Source organism: Lathyrus oleraceus, chromosome 3 (assembly GCF_024323335.1).
Source record: "Lathyrus oleraceus cultivar Zhongwan6 chromosome 3, CAAS_Psat_ZW6_1.0, whole genome shotgun sequence".
Lineage (NCBI taxonomy): Eukaryota > Viridiplantae > Streptophyta > Magnoliopsida > Fabales > Fabaceae > Lathyrus > Lathyrus oleraceus.
In genome coordinates, this window is record NC_066581.1 from 287,544,444 (window position 1) to 287,570,499 (window position 26,056).

Genomic DNA, 26,056 nt, shown 5'->3' on the forward strand with positions numbered 1-26,056 from the left:
TTTTGAATTGAACTTTGGTGTTGGGTCGGTCTTGTTGGACTGTTTAGGGGAACACAACACTTTTTTTTTCTTTTTTTAGTTAAAAATATTAATTATTAATTAAAAATATTTTTATATTATTTTATATTTATCATTGACTGTATAATTAATTTTGTTAAATATTTCAAGTATATTCTATTAATTAATACACAATCAATGAAATTATCTAAATATGCTTTAATTTTTATGGTATTCTCGATTTTTTTTATCAAACATATGTTTTTTATTCATTCAAACACAGTTTTTCTTATGAAATAAAGTATAGTCTTATTATTTCAAATGAATAGATACCCATTATATTAGTTATTTAAAATTTAAAAGAAAATACACATTTTAAAATATGTATTTTTTTTGGAATAAAAATACAATTAATATCGTAATTGTGAAAAAAGATAGATTTATGTTTTTCTAAATTACCTTTTTTTTATCATAAGGACTAAGAAAATATTAATAATATTTAGACTTTAATAAAAATACTAGTTAATATTTTATTAATATTATTAATTCAAAATACATTATTTCAGTGTCAAGAGTTTGATTTTATAATTTCAATTAACATTCCAAATCTTATCTGAATTAATTTTAAATGATCATTATTAATTTTTATCATTATTGATAATTATTTTATTTTATTTTTAAAAAATCATATATAAATATTGTTTCTATTTAAATTACTGTAAATTATAGTCAATGTATAATTTTAGAAATTAGTAAAAAATTATCGACATAACTGGACTGCATTTATTGTAAATTATTAATTGTGTGCTGTATTTCTTATTAATATTTATTTTTATTTAATTTTCTTCTTCTTCTTAGAATTCCACCGGCTATGTATTTTGGATTATTTTGATTTATTGGCTGTAATTGGGCTTACAAAGTCAAATCATGCACATTCATCCAATAATTGAGTTCATATGTATACATTATTTAGAAAAAGCATCTATTAGTACTGCATTTCAGTTGTCAAAGAAAACTGAAATAAATTCTAGCAAAAATATTAATGTTAATTTATTCCTTTTGTCATAGATGAAAAATAAGAACACGTGAATTGGAAATTACTATATTTTGATATAATCCTTTTTAAAAAAAAAATTATATAGATATAATCCCTTTGAGATTTGTTCGTTAGCTTAGTTATTTTCATGGTATCTTTTTCAACCTAATGATACTTTTTTTAACATAGAATATTGTTGTTTGCAGCTAGCTGTCTTGCTTTTTAGTTTGCATCTAACAACTCTTACAACGTTCTCATTCATGCATTTCTTTTTGTGAAAAGGAAATCAATTTTCTTTTAATGTTTTATTAACAAAATAACAACAATGACAAAACAAATTGATACACGTATAGTTTGACGGAAAAAAACTATGACTATGGTGAGTGAGAGTGGTTTTCAATCGAATGGTAAATATTATAATATATACATGGCATGGTAGGTATAGTTAGTTAAAAACTAATTATAACCAACTATAGATAGGAAGTAAGTTTGCCCTGACAAAAGTTAATTAGGGTGAGCCTTAATAAGAAGTTACACTATGCTAAGCTCACACATTTGTATTAATTAATGAATGAAAAACGAAAATCACAAGCATGAAAATCATGCTCTTTCATATCTTTCATCTCTCTTATATGTTTAATATCAACTTTAATATGGTATCAGTTTAAGGGATCTCTCTCCACTGCAAAATCATCTTCATCGTCTTCACTATAGGTGCAGATTCAAAGCTTCATCATCACTTTTATAAAGGAAGATTCAAAGCTTCAAAGAAGTTCCATTGAGAGGATTTAGTAGACCGTTGAATTTCGGTTGCAAGCAACTTCAAAGAAGCATCAATGACAGATCTTAATTCATCTCTCCTTAACATTCAACCTACAACAGTTTCATCTCAAACCGCTACATCAACTATGACGTTTTTAGGACCCACAAACACGTTTGCACCCAAACTCTCTATCAAGCTACAAGAAACTAATTTCTTCATATAGATTAACAAGTTAAGGGAGTAATTCTTTCTCATAAACTCCTAAAGTGGTTGTTAACCCTCAAATACCAGTGATGTTCAAAACTGAAAATGATAGATTGACAAATATTATTTATGAGAATTATGAAGCTTGGATCATGCAAGATCAAGCTTTATTCGCATGGCTACTCTCCACGATTTCTGAAGTCGTTGTATTATGTGTTTTGTCCTACAAACATGCGTATGACATGTGGGATAAAGTGCATAAACACTTCAACTCGCAGATGAAGGCACATGTGCATCAACTCAGGTCTGAACTCAAGAAGAATTAGAAAGGTAACATGTCAATCTCTGAGTATGTGATGAGAATTCAAGCTATTGCAAATTCACTTATAGTCATTGGTGATCCAATCTATGAGAGAGATCAAATTGATACCATCTTGCAAGGTCTACCTGAGGAATACAATTCATTTATCATGATGGTATATGGAAAAGGTGAGAATACTGTCATCTATGATATTGAGGCATTGCTCTATGTGCAATAGGCTCAACTTTGTACGTATTGCCAAGAACTTGTTGCACCAACTGCAACAACTAACTTAGCTCAAGCCTCGAGTAATTCAGGTGCAGGTAAATGTGGCTATTATTTGGCATTAATCAAGTTTTTCGAGGCATAGATAGAACAAATTGCGACAAAGGTCGTTGCAGGCAAAACTACACTCCCGGTAACAGACCAACATACCAATTGTGTAACAACTATGGTCACTTAGTAATTGAATGATGACATAGGTTTAATGATTCCTTTGATCCTACATCAACCAAAGCACAGGCTTAAGGTCTCACACCAAATTAATTAGGCAGCACACCAGTCACTCAACAATCTCAAACATCAACATCTGCTCAAGCAAATATTTGCTTAGCACATCAAGAGCAATTCCAAATTCCCCAGGATCTTAAATCTCATGCATGGTTTGTAGACTCGGGAGCACCACATCACATCACTCCCTTTGCATCTAACTTGCATATGAAAAAGTCATATAATGAATCTAAGCATGTAGTAGTTGGTAATTGACATAGCATGTTAGTTCACTCTATTTGTCATATCAATGTCAAGTCCATACACATTTCAAAAACAGTCTTTCACCTAAATCATTTATTGCATGTCCCTTAAATAACTAGAAAGTTTTTGTCAAATTAAAATTTTGTTAAGGATAACTATGCATATTTTGAGTTTCACGCTAACAAATTCTATGTGAAATCACAAGCATCTAAGTTGATTCTTCTTGAATTTTTTCTTGATATAAGTGGTTTGTACTGCTTCAACAACCTTGTTCCTGCAATCACATGTAATACCTTCACTCTCAAGTTACATCAAGAGTCATCTTTTGTTAATAATACTATTGCACTAGATTGTGTTTCTAATAAAGCCTATTTATGGCATGCTAGGCTAGGTCATGCAAACTCTAAGGTTATTCTCAATGTGTTTCAAATTTGTAAGATACAATGCAAGAATAAAGATTTAACAGATTTTTGTAATTCATGTTGTCTTGGTAAAACTCATAGAATACATGCTTCTTTGTCCAATACCTTTTACACTTATGCTTTTGAAGTTGTTCATACTGACCTATGAAGGCCTTCTCTTCATCCCTCAAGTAATGCATACTTTTAATATATAGCTTTTGTTAATTCTTTTACTAAGTATACTTGGTTGCACCTACTCAAGAACAATAGTTATGCTCTCAATGCATTCAAAAAATTTCCACAAGTATGTTACTACACAATTCAACATAATGATTAAAGTTGTTCAATCTGACTTTGGAGGAGAACTCAGGTCATTCACTTCTTATCTCAAGGAACTAGGTGTAAGACCCCAATTTTGACCCTAAGATCCCTCATGTTATCTCATCATTTGCATTGGCTTTGGGATCACACCTATGTATCCTCCTTACCCCTTATTCATTGGGTTTTCATTGGGAGAGATCACCAAGCACATTTGATTGTATCATACTTTATTTTCATTTGTTTACTAACCAAAATACCAAAAATATGTTTAGTGTAGTTTCATTTCTTTTGTAGGTAGCCTGTGCATCCATTTGTGCCATATCAAACTCATATCTAGGGTTTGAGACCCTAAATTCAAGGGATAAATCAAATAAGGTTTCACCATGGTTCTCTAAATCATATATGGATCTCCATGTTCTTTATTTGTTAATTTGATCAAGAATTCATCAAGAGTTTGAAGCTTGTTTGCCTTGGAAGCCCTAATTCATCTGGGTATCTTGTGTGACTTCCTCAGCAAGTTTCTTCAATAATTGGTCAAATATTTCAAAGGATACTTCATGATACATCATCTTATGCATATATGATCCTCCATAATCCCCAAATAGCAAGAGAACTTCAAGTTTGCAAGTTGGTTCAAAGAGGTTGATCAGAGAAAATCAATTGGTCAAATCTAGGATACCCTAGACCCCATCTCCTTTTGTCATATGAAAATTATTCCAAGAGCAAAGTTACTTTTTATAACATTCCAAACAACTTTCATGTTGGCATGAAGAGCTAGTTTTGCTTGTAAAGGCATTTTTTATGGTGAAAGATTATAGGTCATTTTGTTTATGCCCTAGTTAGGAGGTCAACTTCCAAGGACCATAACTTGCTAAATTTTTGTAATATGAATACCATCCAAGTTTCATGATCAAATTTAAGATGTCTTCTCCAACATTTCATCTTTGAGAAAAGTCAAATTCAACTTAAAAAAGCATGTACTAAGAGGAAACATTATAGGTCACTTTGGGCCATCATCATTGAACAAACAATTTTCCTCAACTTCTAAAATCCATAACTCCCTCATGAAAGATTCAAATGGTGTCAAATTTGTGACCAAATTGAATAGTATTGAAATATCTACAACTTTTATGAATGAACCATTTTCATTTGAAGCTCATATCAAAGGTTATTCAAGATGGAAAAAGTGATCATTTGACTTTTAACTTAGAAAAATTTCCAACTATGTTTGATTTCTCCAACTTCCACCTCAAAATCCATCATGATCCAAGCTCCAAATGGAAAGGTTTTTAATAACAAAGTTGTTACCCTTCATTTTACCTTTCTAATGAGTCCAAGATCATGGAATTTGGAGTATGTTTGAATGACTTGCACATGAGTGTAATGCATGGCTCCATTTGGTAAGTTCCATGATCAATTTCCATTTCACTAATGCATGACTTCATGCTATTGTTTCAGGTTGGTTTGCATATAAGTTTGGATCTTTTGGCATCATTTGATAGGACTATCACACGCCCATGCAAGCATGCACACCATGTTGCTATTTTTGACATTTTGTGGAAAGGCGTGGAAAGCAATTTGCAATGCTATATATACATGTCTCTTGAGCTCGAAAATGGATCCCTCTTGCCCAAGCTTCGACCTGCTTCTTCCCCAAACCCCATTGAAGGATAATCTTGAAGATTTCTTTAGAAATCAAGTTTCAATTCTCATTCTATTTTGGAATTGAAACTCCAAGAATCAAAGCTTCTTAATCAATCATTTCACTTCCTGCAAGTTGGTAGAAGCAAGCCCAAGCAAATTGAGATCAAGATCAAGCTCCCTCACTGTAAACAGAAGGTGAATTTTGTGAAACTTTTATTCTTAGATTCTCCCTCAATTCTTCATCATTTTATTTAATTTTTGGTTGGATGAAGTCCTACCAATGTAGGCAACAAGATTGAGTTGCTTTGAGGTCAAATCGAAGCAACTCAGTTCATGATCCTCAATTTTCAATTCCATGTATCTTTCAATATAATGAGAATTGGATAGTTTTGAGGATAAATTTGGATTCCTGGCAATTTTTCCTTCAATTTAGTGTATACACTTCTCATTTTGGTGCAAGTTGGTGGTGGACTAGTCCGGTGAGGTCCATCGGAGAAGATGACCGGAGCCCTAGCTCCGGTGGTGTGGTGGCAAGGTCTTATCCATCAGATCATCTTTCCATGTTCTAATCTCAACCATTGGTTGTGATGACCATGTCTGCCACGTAGTTGACTTGAGCGCATCATGCACCTTAGCGCGTGGCCATCAGATCTGTCACCTCAATTAATGAGGGAGATCTGATGGCCCATGTTTTTTCCCATTTTATTTTAATTTCTGATTTTCTATTTAATCCATTTATTTTATATAATTCATAGAAATTTCATTTTTAATCCAAAAAATATGGGACTTTCACCAAAAAAATTTAAATATTTTCCTCTTCCTTATTTTGAATTAAAATCATTTTTTGGATTAAATTTGATATTTTTTGTGAATTAAATTATTTTTGACTTATTTTTAAATATTTTAAAATACTTCTGACTTTCCAAAAATTCAAAAAAAAATTGTCTAAGGTCCTTTGACCTTGTTTGACCTAGGATAAATCCCTTGGCCGTTTATTTGGTGATTTAAAGGGATTTGAGATTTTGTCCATTTAAAAATGCATTTTAATTTATTTTAAAATTGATTTTTATTTGTTTAATTGATTAAAAAATATTGTTGAGCCATTTGATTGACTTTGTGATGTTTGACTTTATGTTTGGCCTTGGTCATGGTTGATTTGAATTTTTATTTGACCAATACTATTGGATTTAGGGGGTTGATGAAATATACATTTTATCCCTCAAGATGAATGAATAGTATTGATCAGATGAATTTCTTCCTGTGATCAATTTGGGTTTCTATTTCCCCTTCCCTCTTCATCTTTATCCATATTCTTCCCCAATCCATCATTGACCAATGATTTCTCTAATGTCCAAATGCTAGTTGATTCATCAATGACCTTGTGTCAGATGAATCAACATGAGTTGGATTGAGATAGGTCCATCCCATCTTTATTTTAGTGTGTGGTATGTTTTAGGAGTTTTGTTCTTTGTACCAAGTCTCTAACATGCATTAACATTAATATCTTTATTTCCCGATCTCAGATAGTTGTGACTTCTATATAAGTCCAATTACGATTGCTTAACATAAAGCTAAATTTTTCCCGCAAGACACAACATTCTAGTAAGTGAGATTGTAAGTCTCCCATTCTTCATGAAATTGTGTGAAGACTTGACCTTTTTTCCATTTGTGAGAGCTAGTGGCATACTTGTTGATTTATCCAAGTTAGAGCCCTTCTCATGGATGATGTCTTGGTTCAAGTCTTCATACCTGTGAATGAATGGTTGAGTGTTCTCCAAAGAATGACTTAAACAATTAAAATCTTCACTAACGTTTGACTAACATTTCATTAACATTGTTTTACTTTCAAGCCATTTACTTAATGCAATTTAAATTTCAGTACATTTATCATTCATTGTCATTTACATTTCATGCAACTTGTTTATGTTTCAGTCATTGTCATTTTTTGCTTACTTGATCCATATCTTGTGATTGTATATATTACGTGCTTGTGATTTTGTTATGTTTGTGGTCTTAGGACCTTAAAATACTTAATAACAACAAAAAACTCTAAAAATATGTTGGTTGACTGTTGGACTTGATCTGAACTCTTGGACTTAGAATTAGGCAACATTCCTTATGATTTAAAAGACTTGGCCAATGCCATTATTTTAAGACTAAACCATCTTTGACTATGCCTTTCATCTGATGCAAACCCTGAGTTCTCTTGGTTCATCTGTCACTTTGTCTCTATGCTTAATTGTTATGATGTTATTCTGATTGACGTCTGATGATTGTTTCTGTGAGTTTGCTAAGGAAATATTGCATCTGATACATTTGAAGATATTGGAGACTGCTTGTTATTGAAGTGCTTGCTGGGATACTATGGCTATCTTAATTTGATGCCTTGACCTTCATGATTAATTGGATATTGCTTATGCTTATTGTCTGCTCAAAAGTCCAAAGGAAATGGGTTTCTATCTGACATTCTTGTCTTGTAGATTGCATCCCATTGGTCAAATCTTTTCAACTCTTAACTTTTAACTTTGTTTAGGTTAGTCCTTTCATCTCCTCCCACTTCTTAAATTTCAAAATCTCTTCCTCTTTTAAAAAATATTCTTTGCTTGTGTTTTTAACTTAGACATGTTTTAATGATTAGAAACTCTGGCCTTATGCCATTGAATTTTCAAATATTTTCTTAAATAAAACTTGTAAATGAACTTAATCATATTGACTTTAATTTCAAAAGACAAAAAGAATTAACAACTTCATTTAAATCTTTTGGCCATTTTGTGCCATTTTCTTTTAAACTTTTGTTAAAACCAATCCACCCACTTCTTTGAAATTTTTACCACGAACTACGGTTTTTTTATCCCTCATATTTATGTTGGTACGTAGGCATAAGACCGAAGGTCTTGTCAAACACAAAATATAATAAATGAATTCTTTTCTCGTCCCCCCATTCCATTTTTATCAAACATATTTTTAACCAAAACACTTGCACACAAAAAGGGCTCCATAGAAGTACCTAAGACACTTTGGATGCTCACACCTTCCCTCTGTGTAACCAACCCCCTTACTTGTAATCTATGGAATTTTATTAATTTTGATTTGAAAACTTCTTATCTTTGGGTTTTGTTCGTACTTTTCCCTTTTCCTTTGAAAATAAATAAGGCACGATGGCGACTTTGATTTTTCAATTGACGTCGAGTTTATCCATAGCTCGATGGTCACGAATGCACCGCTACACTAGACATTATCCATGGGCTCACTTGTCCACATACTTCACATCATAATGGAAATGTGGAGAGAAAGCACGTGCAGATAGTGGAAATTGGGCTTACTCATATTGCTCATGTTGTAATGCTAATTACATACTGGGATCAAAATTTTACCATAGTTGTTCATTTCAATAGACTGCCAACAGTTGGGTTACCTAAGTTCATTTCACCTTATGTTGCCTTGTACAACAAGTAACCTGAATATATGGCCTTGAAGGTGTTTGAATGTTCGTGTTTTCCTTTACTTGGGTCATACAATCAACATAAACTTCAATTCACAGGTAGACAATTGTGTGTATCTATGGGTTTCTCTAACTCACAAAGGCCATATGTGTCTTAGTGTTGAAGGCAGGATTTTTATGATCAAGGATCTCAAATTCAATGAAGATGAATTTCCCTTTAGCAAGCTCTTTCCCACGTCACCTGATCACAGAATTACAGGTACACGCACCAATCACGTTAATGTGCCTTTCTTCCTTCCTAACTCAAAATCCACATTACTAGTAAAGGGTCCAACTGAACAACCACATAGCTCAGTAGTAAACCTAATGATCCATAAAACATTAACAAACCTGCATCCCTTTCTCCAAACCTACCTTCTAAATCCTCACTTATTCAAACTCTATCTGTAGGTCATTATAATGATCTATCCCATGTTTTTGATTCCTTTCAATCACTTTAGTAAAAAAAATCCCAATGATTTTGATTCTAACCCTGTCATACATGAACCAGTTTCACCCTAGTAAATCACTCACACTCAACCCTTAGACCGTGCATCAGATCTCACCAATAACTCTTGGTCACCAAATCTAATCAGCCAATCCACAAAGTATTTATCTCCTTCCTTTCACACACAACCTCATAGTCCTTATCCATTGATCAACAATCATCCCAAGATGACTAGATGCAAATTGACAACTCCAAACCTAAAGTGTTTTTAGTACACAATGAACCTCATATACCAAACAAACCCTTGTCAATCCTGAAGTATGCATCTATGAAGATTGAATATGATTCATTACTGAAGAATGGCACTTGGACACTATCCACACTTCCACCTCATAGGAAACCTAAAGGGTGAAAGTGGATGTTCAAAGTAAAGGATAATCATGATGAAAGTGTCAACAAATATAATGCAAGACTTTTTGCTAAGAGATTTCATTAATAAGAGGGCTTTGACTTCCATGAAACATTTTCTCCTGTAGTTAAGCCAACCATAATTCAAATTATTTTAACCTTGGTTATCATCTTCAAGTGGGACAACCAACAAGTTTACATCAACAATGCATTCCTCAGTAGAGACTTGCATGAAGAAGTATACATGGACCAACCACATGGCTTTGTTGATTCAAACACCACACTTGTTTAAAAAATGAAAAGGAAATATGTGGCTTAAAGTAGGCCCCATGAGCATGGTATGACAAGCTTCATTAAGGTCTCATCCAGTTTGGTTTTGTGTCCAGTAAATGCGATCACTCACTCTTTGTGTATATCAAGGTGTTACGTTATATGCATCAGACTATGTTGATGATATACTTATAACTCACATAACTCTTGCACTGATTCATGATCTTATCACGAAGTTGTAGGCCAAATTTTCTCTAAAAACAATTTGGCATTCTGGAATGTTTTATAGGCATTGAAGTGCACTACCAGAATAATGATTCCATCTTACTTACACAATCCAAATACATTAAGGATCTCTTGAATAAAGTAAACATGGCATGTGCAAGTGGAGTTACAACTCCCATGTTTATTCATTTCAAGCTACACAAACATGGATCAGATGTTCTAGCCGATCCATCTATGTATAGGTCCATTATAGGAGCTCTTCAATATGTCACTCACACATGCCCTGATATTACCTTTTGTGTAAACAAGGCATGTCAGCTCTTGTCTGCACTACTTGATTCGAATTGGAGTTTGGTAAAGTGAACTACGCAATACCTCAATGGCACCATCACCTATGGCGTGCTCCTCTCGCCAGAAAATCCGCTCACACATATCTCTTTAAGAGCCAACAACAACTTTGATAGGGCAAGTGACCCGGATGATAGGCGATTAACATCGGGCAACCCGGATGATAAGCGATCAACATCGGGTACTTGCATTTACCTATATCCAAATCTCATGTAGATCGTTCAAGCAATAAAGATGAGTTTCGGACCTTAGCTCATACAACTTCATAATTGTTGTGGATTTAATTTCTCCTTGCAGAACTTTATCTTGACTATCACACTCCGACCTTGTTTTTTGACAAATCTAAGCATTGTATTACTCTCTCATAATCACGTTATACATGCAAGGATTAAATATATAGAACTTGATATACATTTTCTAGAGAAAGCATAATAGCTGAAAAGCTGAAAATCCACCATGTTCTGAGTTACGCGCAAATTGAAATGTCTTAATAAAGCCTTTTCCTACTGCTTTATTTATTATTTTCACACCAAATTCAAAGTCCATGATTTACCGTCTCTTTGAATTTAAAGGGGAGTATTATATATATATATATATATATATATATATATATATATATATATATATATATATATATATATATATATATATATATATATATAAGGCATGATACTTATAGTTAGTTACAACTAACTATAACCAACTATAGGAAGTTAGATAGCATTGGCAAAAGTTAGTTAGGATGAGCCTCAATAAGAAGTTATACTATATATGCTAAGCTCACATACTTGATTCAATTAAGGAATGAAAAACACAAGCATAAAGGTCATACTCTTCCATATCTTTCATCTCTCTCATGCATGAATACCAACTTTAGTAGTAGCAATAGAAATTAGAATACATCGGTTTTGCCTCAACATCGATTCTTGTTAACCTAGGTTTCAAATATAAGTTTTATGTGTTTTTTAATGTTGAATTTTTAAAAGTTACCTAATTGATAATGATATCCAATTTAGGGTCTCTCGTGCAATGTGTAGTGCAAATATAATATTTTATTTCAAACAATGATTGATATAAAATATTGATTGTTTTGGTTTCATATTAGAATTTTGCTTTAATAGTAGTGTAAGTGATTATATTTCCCATAGTGATTAATATAAAATTGTTTGAAAATTAAAATTTATATCTTGCAGAAACACATGATGTTTTGTGTGAACACGTTGTGCCTTGACACACGGAAACACACTTAGTCATGTTGGAATGCAATATTTTCCAAATAGGCGCGCCTCATTTGAGTTTGAACTTCAATCGTCCCGAGCTTTCCAATTGTTATTTTGAATCATAATTTTCCTATTTCGTTAAGTTTCACCTCCTTGTCTTCCTTGAACTTTGCCACGACATCTTGACTTTTAGTCTAATTTTTACATCATTTAGAAAATATGTCAAATAACAACATATAATAGATAAAAAAAATGTTTGAATTTATAAGAAAATCATATTTAATAATAATTTGCACTAAACCTATTTACGAGTCTTATTAGACTAAAAAGTAATGAAAATGCATAATAAATTCTACAAAATATAATGCAAATGATATAAAATACCTTATATGAAAAGGAGTTGTCAAGACCTAATATTTTGGGCAGACAAAACACAAGCAATTATAACATTGTCAACAATTAAAATTGAATATATATATATATATATATATATATATATATATATATATATATATATATATATATATATATATATATATATATATATATATATATATATATATATATATATATATATATATATATATATATATATAATTTGCATTACTTAATTTCTTTGGATTAAACATTAATTAGATGATTACTAGGTTATAGAGAGTAACATTCATATTTTATAATATATTTTTAATTTGTTTATATCAAAAAAAATATTTTACACTATAGAGTCAAATATATCAAAATTAAACAGGATTTCATCTTTAATATTTACTTTATAAAATAATATTATTATTTTTACATCATTTCATATTACTTGTTTTAATAAAAAAAAAATCTAAATATTGCCAATTTATCTTGCTTACCCATGTTTTCTTTTTATCTTTTATATCTAGTGCATGTTTTGTATGTTAGTATATTTGATATACTCTTTTAAATTAATCATTATGTGCTTTTAATAATATGTGTTTCCTATGTTTTATTTTTCAATATAAAATCACTTCATCCAGACACACACAACTCACACCATCTTATACTTTCAATCCTAGAACTTCAAAAGCTTTATCTCTTCTTCTTAACTACTTCATTATGGTGTCTCCAAGAGCGATATTCAAAAGCATCATCTCTTTCGTGCTAAGAAGTTTTCTAGAACTTATATATTTTATTCTAAAATGGTGTAGGGTTAACAACAACTTACTTATCGAGCATATAAAGGCTATTGACATTCCTATATGTTGCGGCACGAAAAATACCCGAGTGAATGCTAAAATGACAGTGAAATCGCCATCAAATTTTATTTTTTAAAATGAAAAATATTGATAAAACCCTAAAAGAACAAAAATATATTCATCGCAGCCAAATTTGAGTTCGGAAGTCGATTATGTGCGGGATACATATTAGCACCCTACGATATTCGTTGTAACCAACGGGAATCGCTTAATTAATTTTTACTAATAAGAGTGTTAGCCTAAGGTATTTTTGATTTATTCTATTTATTACGACATATTTACAAAAAGAAATAAATGGGAAAATAGGTTTTTTATTAGGGTGTTTGACGAGACGTTGAATCTCGCTCCTATGTATCCCCACGTGCGATGGGAAACTCAAAGTTACATAGTTCTTGGCAACAAAAATTTGTTTGTTAGTTGATTTTAAGGAACAATGTTTTGATCACATTCGAGTGGAAAAAAGTTGTTTGAGGTCGCGCATTGGTGGATTGAAGCGTTGTTTGTAAATCACGTTATAATGGATAAAATATTGTTCGTTGATAAGAAAATAAAAAATGGATTCGATCGTGCTAGGGTGGAACTGGTTAGAGTTGTTTTTCGAAGGAAGACGAATATTCTAAGCAATGAGGCGTACACCTCCCACTCATTTATTCGATGAGAAGACAAATGTGCATCCACACGTTCCCTTTCTGTTCCAAGGTTTGAATTAAAATTTCTTAACGGAAGACGAATGTTTGAAACCATGAGGCGTACACATCCCACTCATTCATTCGAGGTGAAAATAGATGTACATCCATTCATTCCCTTTTTAATCCAAGTTTGATTAATGTATTTTTAGACGGAAGACGAATATCCAAAACAGTGAGGTGTACGCCTCCCACTCATTTATTCAAGGAACAAACAAATGTACATCTGCCCATCCCCTTTTTAATCCATGTTTAGAATTAAAATTTCTTGATAGAAGACAAATATTTGGAGCAATGAGGCATACACCTACCCCTCGCTTATTCGAGGAGCAAGTGGATGTGCATCCACCCATTCCCTTTTTTAATCTGAGTTTGATTAATGTTTTTTTAGACATAAGACAAATATTCAAAGCGGTGAGGCGTACGCCTCCCACTAGTTTTTTGGAGGAGCAAACAGATGTATATCTGTCCATCCCCTTTTTAATCCAGGTTTTGAATTAAAATTTCTCTAGGAGCAAGTGGATGTGCATTCATCCATTCTCTTTTTAATCCAAGTATGATTAATGTATTATTTAGTCAAAAGACGAATATTCAAAGTAATGAGGCGTACGCCTACCACTTATTCATTCGAGGAACAAACAAATGAGCATCTACCCATTCCCTTTGATTTGATAAATAATAATAATAATAATAATAATAATAATAATAATAATAATAATAAAAACACTAATTATGAAAGTTTGGTTATTTATTTAATTTAACAGATAAATTGAAATTGTCATGATAAATCTAAATATATTAAACATTATGTAGTATCTTAATATCTTGTATGACATTTTTTGATGGTGTGAATAACAGTGGGCTTGGAGCCCAATTCAACATTTTAAAACTCATTCAAGATAAACTAATAAAACTAATAAATAAAATAATAAGTAATAATAAAAGATGTGAGTGCAACTTTTCATTTAAATGTATTTTGTATGATGTTAAAACTAGGAAACTTTATCGTTTATGTACATTGGACGGTACCATCTGATTCGAGTTGTGCATTATGAATTTTAGCACTATGAAGCATGTCAACATGTTTGAAAATGGTATAGAAATTTTTTATACATCAAGAAAATGTTTTGTGCATCAAAAGTTTCATTTTTGAGTGGAAAACTACCTATAGGTCGACACATGCGCTGTATAGGTCGACCTATAGAAAGGAAAACCTTCTACAGGTCGACACATATGATTATAGGTCGACCTATAGAAGAATTTTTTCAACTATATGTCGACACATACAATGCATAGGTCGACAACCATATTGCAATATTAAAGGTTGTAGGCTTTATCTCATGTGCTTCCGATACAGGTCGGCACATAACATGTATAGGTTGACATGTGACTTGTATAGGTCGACCTATAGATCAAAATTCTTGAAAATTGCATTTGTTTCTATTCATTTTACATTCCTTTTTCATTTCTTTTGCATTGTTTTACACACATATATATATATATATATATATATATATATATATATATATATATATATATATATATATATATATATATATATAGATATATATATATATATATATATATATATATATATGTATATACATATATATATATATATATATACATCTATATACATATATATATATATATATATATATATATATATATATATATATATATATATATATATATATATACTTGGTACATGCATCATTGTCTAAGAAGGCTTTCTAGTGAGTAAAACCTCTACGAAATCGGGATTTCAAAGCATTCTCATCATCTCCAACCTCTCTTTTATGCCTACACAATCAAACTACACATAATTATTTTTGGATTGGGTTCCATCTAGATTAGGGTTGATAGCATCCAATTAGGTTGTTTGTATCATTGATGTTGGGTTGAGAACTTTGAGGATTTCAAATCAGAAAACTAAGGTAGGGTTTTCCTTCAAGATCGTTAGGGTTTGAAGGTTTTGGAGAAGATTTCACAATCCAGATCCGATCGAGTGAAAGCCTTGGGACAAGGGGTCCCTTACAAGGGAGTAGTGTGATACGGTGGATCACACTGGTAAATCTTGGGTTTCAATAAGTGTGCGCTTAGAATTTATTCGACCTAGTGAAAGCTTTGAAGAACAAAGGGTTTAATTCAAAGAAGTAGCGTGAGAAAGGTGAATTGAAGAGACATTGTTGGTACTTAATCAATATATGATCAAGGTTCTTTTAGGTGGTAAAATTAATATCAAACCTAGGGTTTGTAGAGTTAGAATTCTTCATCTCTTGTATTTGCACATTTGCAAAGTAAGATATAATATAATATCTCAATTCGAATTTGAATTAAGGGCAGACGTACCCCTAGCTAGGTTGATTGGGGAACTGCCTAAAGAATATATATATATATATATATATATATATATATATATATATATATATATATATATATATATATATATATATATATATATATATATATTATTTTCGGTTTGCAAATTATCGATTACATTGATCGTTTGATCATTATAGTTTTGATTATAATTTTGAACACAATTTGAAATTGGTGTTGTTGTGTAGATCATAAACCATTTGGTTGTGATTGAATTTCTAGAACAACAATACCATATAGAATTCCAAACATTATTGATCACGCACTAAGTGTTCGACAAATTGCCTCACTTGTATTTTTGTGTGATTTATCATTGGAGATAGACTTATTCGTATTACTTTGCATTCAACTAGTTGTGATTAGTTATTGTTGATCGATATGTGTATCATTATCATACTGTTGCCTTTAATACGCATACCCGATCTTTTTGATAGCGTGTTTAGTTAGATGATTTTTGCTTCCGCGTCATAAATTGTATAGACTATTTTTTGTCAAGTTTTTAAACTCGGGATCTATTCACCCCCTCTAGATCTAGGCCTATCACCTAACAAGTGGTATCACGAGCTGCGGTTGATTCCGTGCTTAAGATTTGCTTAGATAATGGCTATCGAACCTAAAGGGGCGTACAATAGAGCACCAATTTTCACCGACGAAAATTATGGCTATTGCAAATCTTGTATGCATATCCATATCAACTCGGTTGATAAGGGTGTATGTGACGTCATCATCAATGATCATCATGAAATCACTATGACCAATGGTGAAAGCGTCATCGTACTAAAATTGGAAAATCAATGGAATGATAATGATACAAAAATTTGGTCTTACAATTGGAAAGCATAAAACATTCTCATATCCGCTCTCAGTGTTGATGAATTTTATCGTGTTTCCCATTGTGAAACCGCCAAGGCTATGTGAGACATGTTAAAAGTTACCCATGAGGGAACTAACGAGGTCAAACAAGGTTGGATCAACACATTGAATCAAGAGTTTGAACTCTTTCGTATGAAGCATGATGAATCTATTACCGAAATGAAAAAGAGGTTCACACATCTTATTAACCGGTTGAATGCTATAGGTAAGCTTATTTCTAATGATATTACTACTAAAAAAGTTTTTAGATGTCTTAATTGGTAATGGTAACCCCAGGTCACCGCAATCAAATAGGAGAATGATCTTAAAGTACTTGATCTCACTATTTTGTTTGGCAAATTGGAAGAAAATGACCAAGAACTTTCTTGCTTAGATAAACATGAAAAATAGCATGAGAAGATGGTAAAGAAGGAGAAAGGAAAAGACAATGTTGAAAAGAAGAAGTTTATTGCTCTAAAGACTTCAAGCTCAAAGCCCTCATATATTGAGCAAATTGAATGTGAAATAAGGGATGACAAGAAATCTGATGATGAAGACATGTGATTGTTTGTCAAAAGATGCAAAAGGTACATAAGGAAGAACAGAGTCAAGCACTCCTACAAGAACTTAACCAAGTTTAGAAGGGTAGCAAAAGCCTCAAGGTAAGATGAGAACAAGAAAGGTAGACTTAGAAGTTCTTGCTATAATTATGGAAAATTTGGTCACTATAGACCAAAATGTCCTAATAATAAGAAAGACAAAGGCCATCACAAAAGATCTAACAAGTCTAGAAGAGCATATGTTGCTTGGGAAAGCGCAAGTGATTCCTCAAGTGATGAAAGATCTACTTCAAGTATGGAATCGGGCCGAATTTGCCTTATGGAAAATAGAAATAAGAAGAAACATGTAAGTCTTTTTAAGCTTGAAACTATTAATGACTTGTCTTATCTTCAATTACAAAAAGTTTTCGAAGATCTTCATAGAGAGACCTTAAATGCCTTTAACAAATTAGCTTCACATGAAAAAGTCTTTTTTACACTTAGAAGCAAAAGTGTTAGAATTAGAAAGGAAGTTGGAGGCTATTAAGAGATCTATGATAGATATTCAAAGTGACAAGAATAAGGATGAAAAACCTTCTAGGTTTGGTTGTGAATCTTGTCATGATTGGCAAAAAGAGATAAATTCTCTTCAAGTCAAATTAGAGAAAACCTTACAACCAAAGATTGCATTTGCTATTGATCCATCAAAGTATGAAAGCTCTTTAAACCATTCATATAAGAAGCATACATTTTTTCAAAAAGGAGTCCAATAGAAAAAACACATCTCATCATAACTTGTCTTGTCTGTATTGTTGCAAGAAAGGTCACACTATTGAAAAATGTAAATTTAGGAAACTTTTGGTCCCCAAATGAGCCTTTCAATGGTTTCCAAAATACAACCAAGGTTTCATTAATCATCAAGGACCCAATGAAGATTGGGTATCTAGCATTATTTGTTGATCTTGTAAGATATATGTCTTGACTCTATGAAGAGGGTATATGATCTCATTTACAGAGGCTCAAGGCATAATACATGTGAAATCTCCTTATTATTTTTGACTATGTGGCAAGCAAGATCAATTGTATTGCCAAAGAGGTTAAATTTTGGTGTTTCTTTTAATTGGTAAAAGTGTGTTGATTATTATTAATATTTTCTATCCGAGAAGTTTCATAGAAGGTATTGTATTTCATGGTGCAGGTTATCTTCGATAAGACATACTCAATTTCATCAAATTAAGGATTGATCAACCTAAGATGATAAAACACGAGGAAGAGAAAGATAATTATCATGATTTAACAATATTGAAAGGCTAAATATAAGGATAATCATCAAGTCAATGAGATTCTTAGATAGATTATTAATCGCACTTTCAAGTACTCTTGCAAAGGGAAAGTGGTGGAACGTTCGTTTTTCATTGAGCTTGTGGCATGTTTTGCATTCATTTCAACTCTCATTCGAGAGTTTCTTGTGGAATGATAGTGCATCCTCCGTCATTCGTATGGTGAGGTAATATTGTTTCAATTCTTTTCTTGTCTTGTAAGTAAGTTCTTCCTTTACCTTTTTATTTCTCAAAGGTATATGATGTGTTGTGTGTGTGACATATGTTGTAAGTGCTCACTTACAAAAATTACAAATGTGACCATTGTGTGTTTCATTTTACATTTTTATAGTGGATTTACTCTAAATGTATTCACATTCGATCTATATCTTTTACCATTTCATGCATACATTTATGTATTTGCATGATATTAGCTAGCCAATCATGAAAAACAATCATGTACATAAGTCTCTCATCAAATTATTCATGCATGAGTCAAATTGAGTCTTTAAAAAGCATTCAATATACACAAGTGTCAAAGTTTTCAAGTTTTTGACATTATGTGTCGACACGAAATACGTATAGGTCGGCATATAAAACCAAACTTTTGAATTTGTCAAAAATCCTTCAGTGTGTGTCGACACATGCAACTTATAGGTCGGAACATAAATAATTTTTTGAATTTTTTGGAATACGCTTCAGTATGTGCCGACACATAACCTTAACAGGTTGGCACATGCGTTCAGAGGTCGACATATAACCCTTCATTCATGCACCCAAACCTCTAAATCTCTCAACTTTATCTTGAACTTCGAATCTCATTCAATTTACATTAAATCTTGCTTGATCCATTCATCCCATATCATTATAACTCTTTGTTTCATAAATCATTTGCATTGTTTTTCCATTCCTCTCATTTTCAATTCAAAACCCCTTTTTCTCCCTAACTCACAAAAACTCTGAAGTCTCACTTGTTTGTGTCTCATCTTTACTTATTTGTGTGTTTTCTTGATTGTGTGTCCTATTTGAGTGTATGGGTATTCATAAATATCTCATACCAATTCACTCCTTATTCAAACATTTCATCAAACACTTAGAGTTTATACTTTATCTCAATTAGTTTCCATGGCTCCTAAGCTCTCTAAGACTAAGGGTGATGCCAAAGGCAAAAGTAAGGCCATAGCATCCTCTACTACCGTAGAAACTCCACTTTCCTTGGTTTCTAAAAAGTGTGTTATTAAGTTTGAAGAAAAATATAAAGATAGGCTTGTGGTGAAACAATATGTGTGGAAGGCAAGTGTGGTTGCTGGTTTAGACCTTCTTGTAGCGGCTGACCTTGTTGTACATCAAAAGATTAACTGTTTTCTGCAGCTTGCTCAAGACTACAACGAAGACCTCATCCGTATCTTTTACTTCAGGTTGTATGATAGGAAGGGTTTTTGCTTCAAGTTCACTATTGGTAATGTTGTCTATGAATTTACTAATGAACTATGGAGATCTTTTTTTGGTATAACTATTATTCATGCAGATGATGATGATGAATCTGATCCGTTAGTAACAGATATTCACACTCATGTTCACTTTAAGTGGAACGTTCATGTGAACGAGCTACTTAAAGCTCCTCGTGATGAAATTTTTTATGATGATATTACTAATGGGTGTCGCAACATGCAAAAAAAAACAACCGGCAAAAAAGAAGAACAGAAGAGTCGCCACCGTTGGTTATTTATCCCAAAGGAGGGAAAGGAAACGATCGAAGAAAACCTGAAGAGAAGGAAAACACAAGGTCTCGCAACCAAATCTAGGGTTCGGGAGTCGATTATGCGAAGGGAAGGTATTAGCACCCCTACGCATCCGTAGTACTCTACGGGATCCACTCTTGTTGTTCTAGTCTAAAGGGTGTAGGTATATCTAGAGTACTATCTGCTAAAAGAAGGTCAAAAGAAAATGACTCGCAAGGATGTCGCATCCACTGCCTACGTATCTCATCTGAACATGAGAATCAGAGTCTTCGTAGCTCGGCTACCTATGGGCGAAGGAGAAGTGTGCTCGCTAAGACATCGCGTCTTATGCCTACGTATCTCATCTGGAATGAGAATCAGAGCAAAACGTAGTTCATCTAACTACGGGAACAAAGGGTCTCGATTGCAACTAGGGCAAGAGAAAGGGAAGGTCTCGATTTCAACGAGGGTGAGAGAAAAGAATCGCAGCAAGGGCGAAAGCAAACAAGGATTAGTTGTTAGTCGTCAATCAAAAAACTCGGCAAGACATCGCATCTCGTGCCTACGTATCTCATATGAACATGAGAATCATAGTTGTCGTAGTTCGGCTAACTAAGGATTTCCATCTGAACATGAACTTACAAAAGAGGACACCAACTGTGTCAAAGGAAGGTGGGCAATGTGTTCAACGTCCTAGCAGTAGGTGTCGCAGCTCGCTGAATCGAGTCTTAGGCAGTTACCTCTTTGCAATAGAACAGATTGACATGCCACAAGATCGAAGACGCACGAAAGGTCTAAAAGTGGGGAAGCTCTGCCGTAGATTTGTCATGCAATATGGACCTATGTGTTAGGATTTACAGAGGGGAACATCTACCTAATGTTAGCATGCAAAGAATAAGGGAATTCTACCTATGTTATCATACAAAGGGTTCTACCTAATGGGTGCTACCTAAACGGAACAAGGGTCGACGGATGGAGCAAGGAGAGAAGCCACGGATAAGGGTAGATGGCGATGCCTGAGGCAATCGACTTACAGGTAGATGGCGATGCCTGATGAGATCGACTTACAAGAGGATGGATAAATACGTGCTGGTTCTGTTAAGTTTTGAAAATGATTACTCGGCGTTGGATCGAGCTTTTGATCTTGTTTTGAAATGATTATCGGATGTTCGTTTTAATTCTTGTATTAACAGATGAATAAAGAATGAAAGAATAAATATTATACACTTCATGGGAGAGGGGTACATTTGTTATGAATGGGGATGGTTCATGGCAATCAAACAATAAGATATATGCCTCAATCATCATACAAGTAGGCAACAGTTATAATCAAATCAGATAAGTAAACAGGTATATAATCAAATCAAAGAATCAAAGAATGAAATAATGGAGTATTAAACAAGGCATGGGAAGTATGAACATGTTAAATAATCAAGCAATAGTAAGCATGGATGAAAGAAACAAGTATAATAGATAACAGATGAATCAGACAGATGAAAAGATGCACAAAGAGGGTCCACGGAAATAATTAAATCAAGAAATGAGGTAAGGATCAAATGAAATCAAGATAAGAGGCCTCTAATACATGGCATATGAGATGAACAAGGGAGGATCAAAAGATCTCTTCAATTGCCATAAGCAATCCCTAAGTCAAACATCAATCATAAAGAAGTCAACTGAAAATTCAAGCCAACTTAATAATTATCAAATAAATAGCAAATTAATCAAGAAAATTATGAAAAATTAAACTATGTAAGGTGGGGTCAGGATATCATCATCCCCAAAAAAGATTTCAAAAATAATGAAAATTGGTTCATGAATTAATTGAAATAAAACAAAGGTCAAACCAAAAGTCAATCAACAAGACTAGGTTAAAAATAAATCTAGAATAAATAGCAAATTAATCAAGAAAATTATGAAAAATTAAACTAAATAAAGTGGGGTCAAGACATCATCATCCCCTAAAAATATTTCAGAAATAATGAAAATTGGTACATGAATTAATTGAAATAAAACAAAGGTCAAACCAAAAGTCAACCAACAAGATTAGGTTAAAGATAAATCAAGAATAAATGGCAAATTGTGAAATAAAAATCCAAGAAAAAGTCAGGTTGACCACGAGACAGTGGTCAACCTTCATCTCAAAAATCAGAATCTAAAAATAATTTGAAGTCATAAAAATAAAATCAAGAATAAGATGTGTGCCAAAATTAGGGGTGTTCGCGGTGCGGTTTGGGCGGTTTTGACCATAAAAATCATCCGAACCGCAAGAGAAAAAAACATGCGGTTCGGTTTGGTTCGGTTGACTTTTAGAAATAAAACCAAACCAAACCAAACCAAATCAATGCGGTTTGGATTGGTTCGGTTTTTTACAATATTTTTATTTAGCCATACATACACCTATATAGAACAACGTAACTTTGTGTTTAGCCATTCATACATTAGTAAATAACATCAAAACTCATCATATTTAGAGAAAAACTTCTCATTCAATATACAACAAATTAGATTAGAAAAAAATGGAATAAAATATATATATAAAATAGTAGCATAAAATAATATTAAAAACATTATAATAAAACATAAAAAACATATGAGAAGAGAGATTAGAGAAGATGAAAAAAAAACATAAGAGATGCGAGATTGAGAAAAAATGTGCGATAAAAATATAATTAGAAGATAAAACAATAATATAAAATATGAAAAAGAAAGAACATAAGAGAGGACATATTAGAGTAGAAAAAGTGAAATGTACAAGACAAAGAAGACGAAAAGAATGTGCGGTACTACTATGAGGATGTATGAAGGTTAAAATTAAAATCCTAAGTGTGAGTAAGAGAAGATCGTTTGTAATTGTAACGTTAAGACATACTAGGTTTGAGTTTTGGATTGGATGTGGGATAAGTGAAGTTTAGATGGTAACATAATGCGGTTTGGTTTGGTTTAGTTCGGTTTGCAAAATACAAACCGCAAACCAAACCAAACCGTGCGGTTTTGTTAAAAAATGACCCAAACGCATCTGAACCAAATGCGGTTTTTTGCGGTTTCGGTTTGGTTTGGTTTGATTTGCGGTTTTCTATTGGGTTGGTTTGGTTTTGAACACCCCTAGCCAAAATGAACCACTTAGAATAAATAATTAAAATAAAATATTAACATTAAATAAATACGAAAATAAAAAATAAATAAAATTAAATAATGCATCAAGAAATGTGGAAAATATTTTTGGATATTTTTATGAATAAAGAAAATATTTTAAATTAATTAAAATCAAAACAGAAAAATAAATGTGAATTAAAAAAGAAAATGAAAATGGGAATGGATTATTGTTGATGGGCCAGGAAAGGGAGGTGTCAACAGCAACTGGCGTTGGCCCATGGTCCAAACAATTATTCAGGTGTGACAAAATTAAATGAATGTTTTATTTTAAAAAACCATGTGACAAGTTATCAATTGGTCAAGTTTCATTTAAAACACTACAAGACAAAAACAGATGGACAACCAGGATTACAACATGCGCGCTAGATCTAACGATTCTCGAGATGACACGCGGTCATCTTCTTCCTCAAACCAAACCCTAATGCCATATTCATGCAGAAACGTGAAAATGCAGTGGTTTTCTTCAAACTTCAACCCAAAAATGAGCATGCCATAGTGCACCAAACAACACGAAATAAACCCCAGATATCAAGTATGAAGTGTGAAGATTAACGTGGTATCTTGTTTTAGGTTAAATGGTGGCCTAAACATGGAGAAATATTGTCAACAAGGTATCAACATGAACACGGATATGAACATAAAATCAACAACATAAACTCAGCAACAAGAACATGGCCTCATACTGAGGACTTTAGAGGCAAGCATAAGCATGATTAGCATGGCAATGGAACAAGCATGAAGCGAGCATAAGCATAACATGGTGAACAGTAATGATAATAAGCATGGTTGTGTCAATACATGACCATGGAAGAGAAGTAAGAGGGTTACCTAGTGGAAGCTTGGTCCAGTGCCTCTTGGTTATGGAGAGAATGGAAGAAGATGATGCTTCCTTCTTGGTGCTTCAAGGACCTCAACTCAAGAGCTTGATGAGAAATGAAAATTAATCTGTGACCTCTTTTCCTTGCTTGCAACGAAATTCCAATGGCCTTTATTTTCTTCAGATTTAGGGTTTTCAGCTTTAAGTATGATGGGTCTAATGTTTAATGGGCTCAGAAATAATTGTTGTCCATAAGCAAAATAATGCAAAGTGAGGTGTATTAGGAATGGACACATGAGGGTTTCTTGTTTTGGAAAAGTTTTAAGTGAGTGGAAAAAAGATGCATGGCCAAATGAGGAAAATAGAAAAACGTGGGTTGTGTAATGCAGCATGCATGGCTTGGCTTGTGCAACATGAAATCAGTCCAAGATGGTGACTTTGTGGCCATATATCTTGATGAGCAAGCCACCAAATGATGAGATGATGCAAACAGTGGAAAGATCTCATGGAGCATAACATGTTTCATGTTGAGCATAAGTGGAAATGATGAGTGGAAGAATGTGAAAAATGGCCCTCAAGATCATGTTGCACCATGCAAAACTGGTTGGGCAAGTTTTGCCTAAAATCTGCCTAGAAAATCAAGTCATGGTGCCCACTTTAAGTGAGTGCATCTCTCAAATTATGGATCCAAATGAGATGATTCCAAAAGAAGGTGAAAGAGGACATGGCAAAGTACAATTGTTGTGAAGAAAACATTTTCAAATGATGCCTTGAAATGCAAGAAAACTGGCCAAGAAGTCTTGACAAACTTTGAAGATTTTGAGACTTAGAAATTTTTCTAAGTGTCCTAAAAATATGTCCCACTTTGACTAAGCATAACTTTCTAAATCTTGATCCAAATGGAGCAAACTTTATATTTCTAGAAAGCTTGGAAAAATATGAACAACTTTCATGTTGGAGAAATTTTCAAATGGAGCTTTTATCTTGATGGAAAATGGGCTTAAAGTGAGTGCAACAATCATGAAAACTTGCCGTAAATGGAAAGTCAACCATTTCCAAATTAAGTAACTTTTCCAATTCCTGATTAAATGATGAATCCATGAGCCAACCTTGATCAAATTTCACATGTAGGATCCCACTTTGACTAGGCATGGATTTTTAGATTCCACTCTCAAAATGTCAGGAGTTGACTTTTCCGGCCCCACAGTTGACTTTTCCCAAGCTGTTTGATTCTCGATTCCAATGATCAATTGAAGCACCTCTGGCTCAAATAAAAAGCTGATTTTTTCTATGTAGACCCTTGTGGACATATGGAGGGCCATGGAAAAGAGTTTCACCCAAAGAATCAGAAATAAACTGATTTTATACCAAACCCTAATTTTAGGGCAAAATTGATTGGGAATTGATTGCACTGTTTGCCGATGGATCTTTCTGAGATAATTATGAATCTTCCTAGGCCAAGATGCCTCTCCAATCATGACATGGATAAGATCCTCTACTTCCAACCAAACATTTCCTATTGCAAGTAGCCATGAAACCCT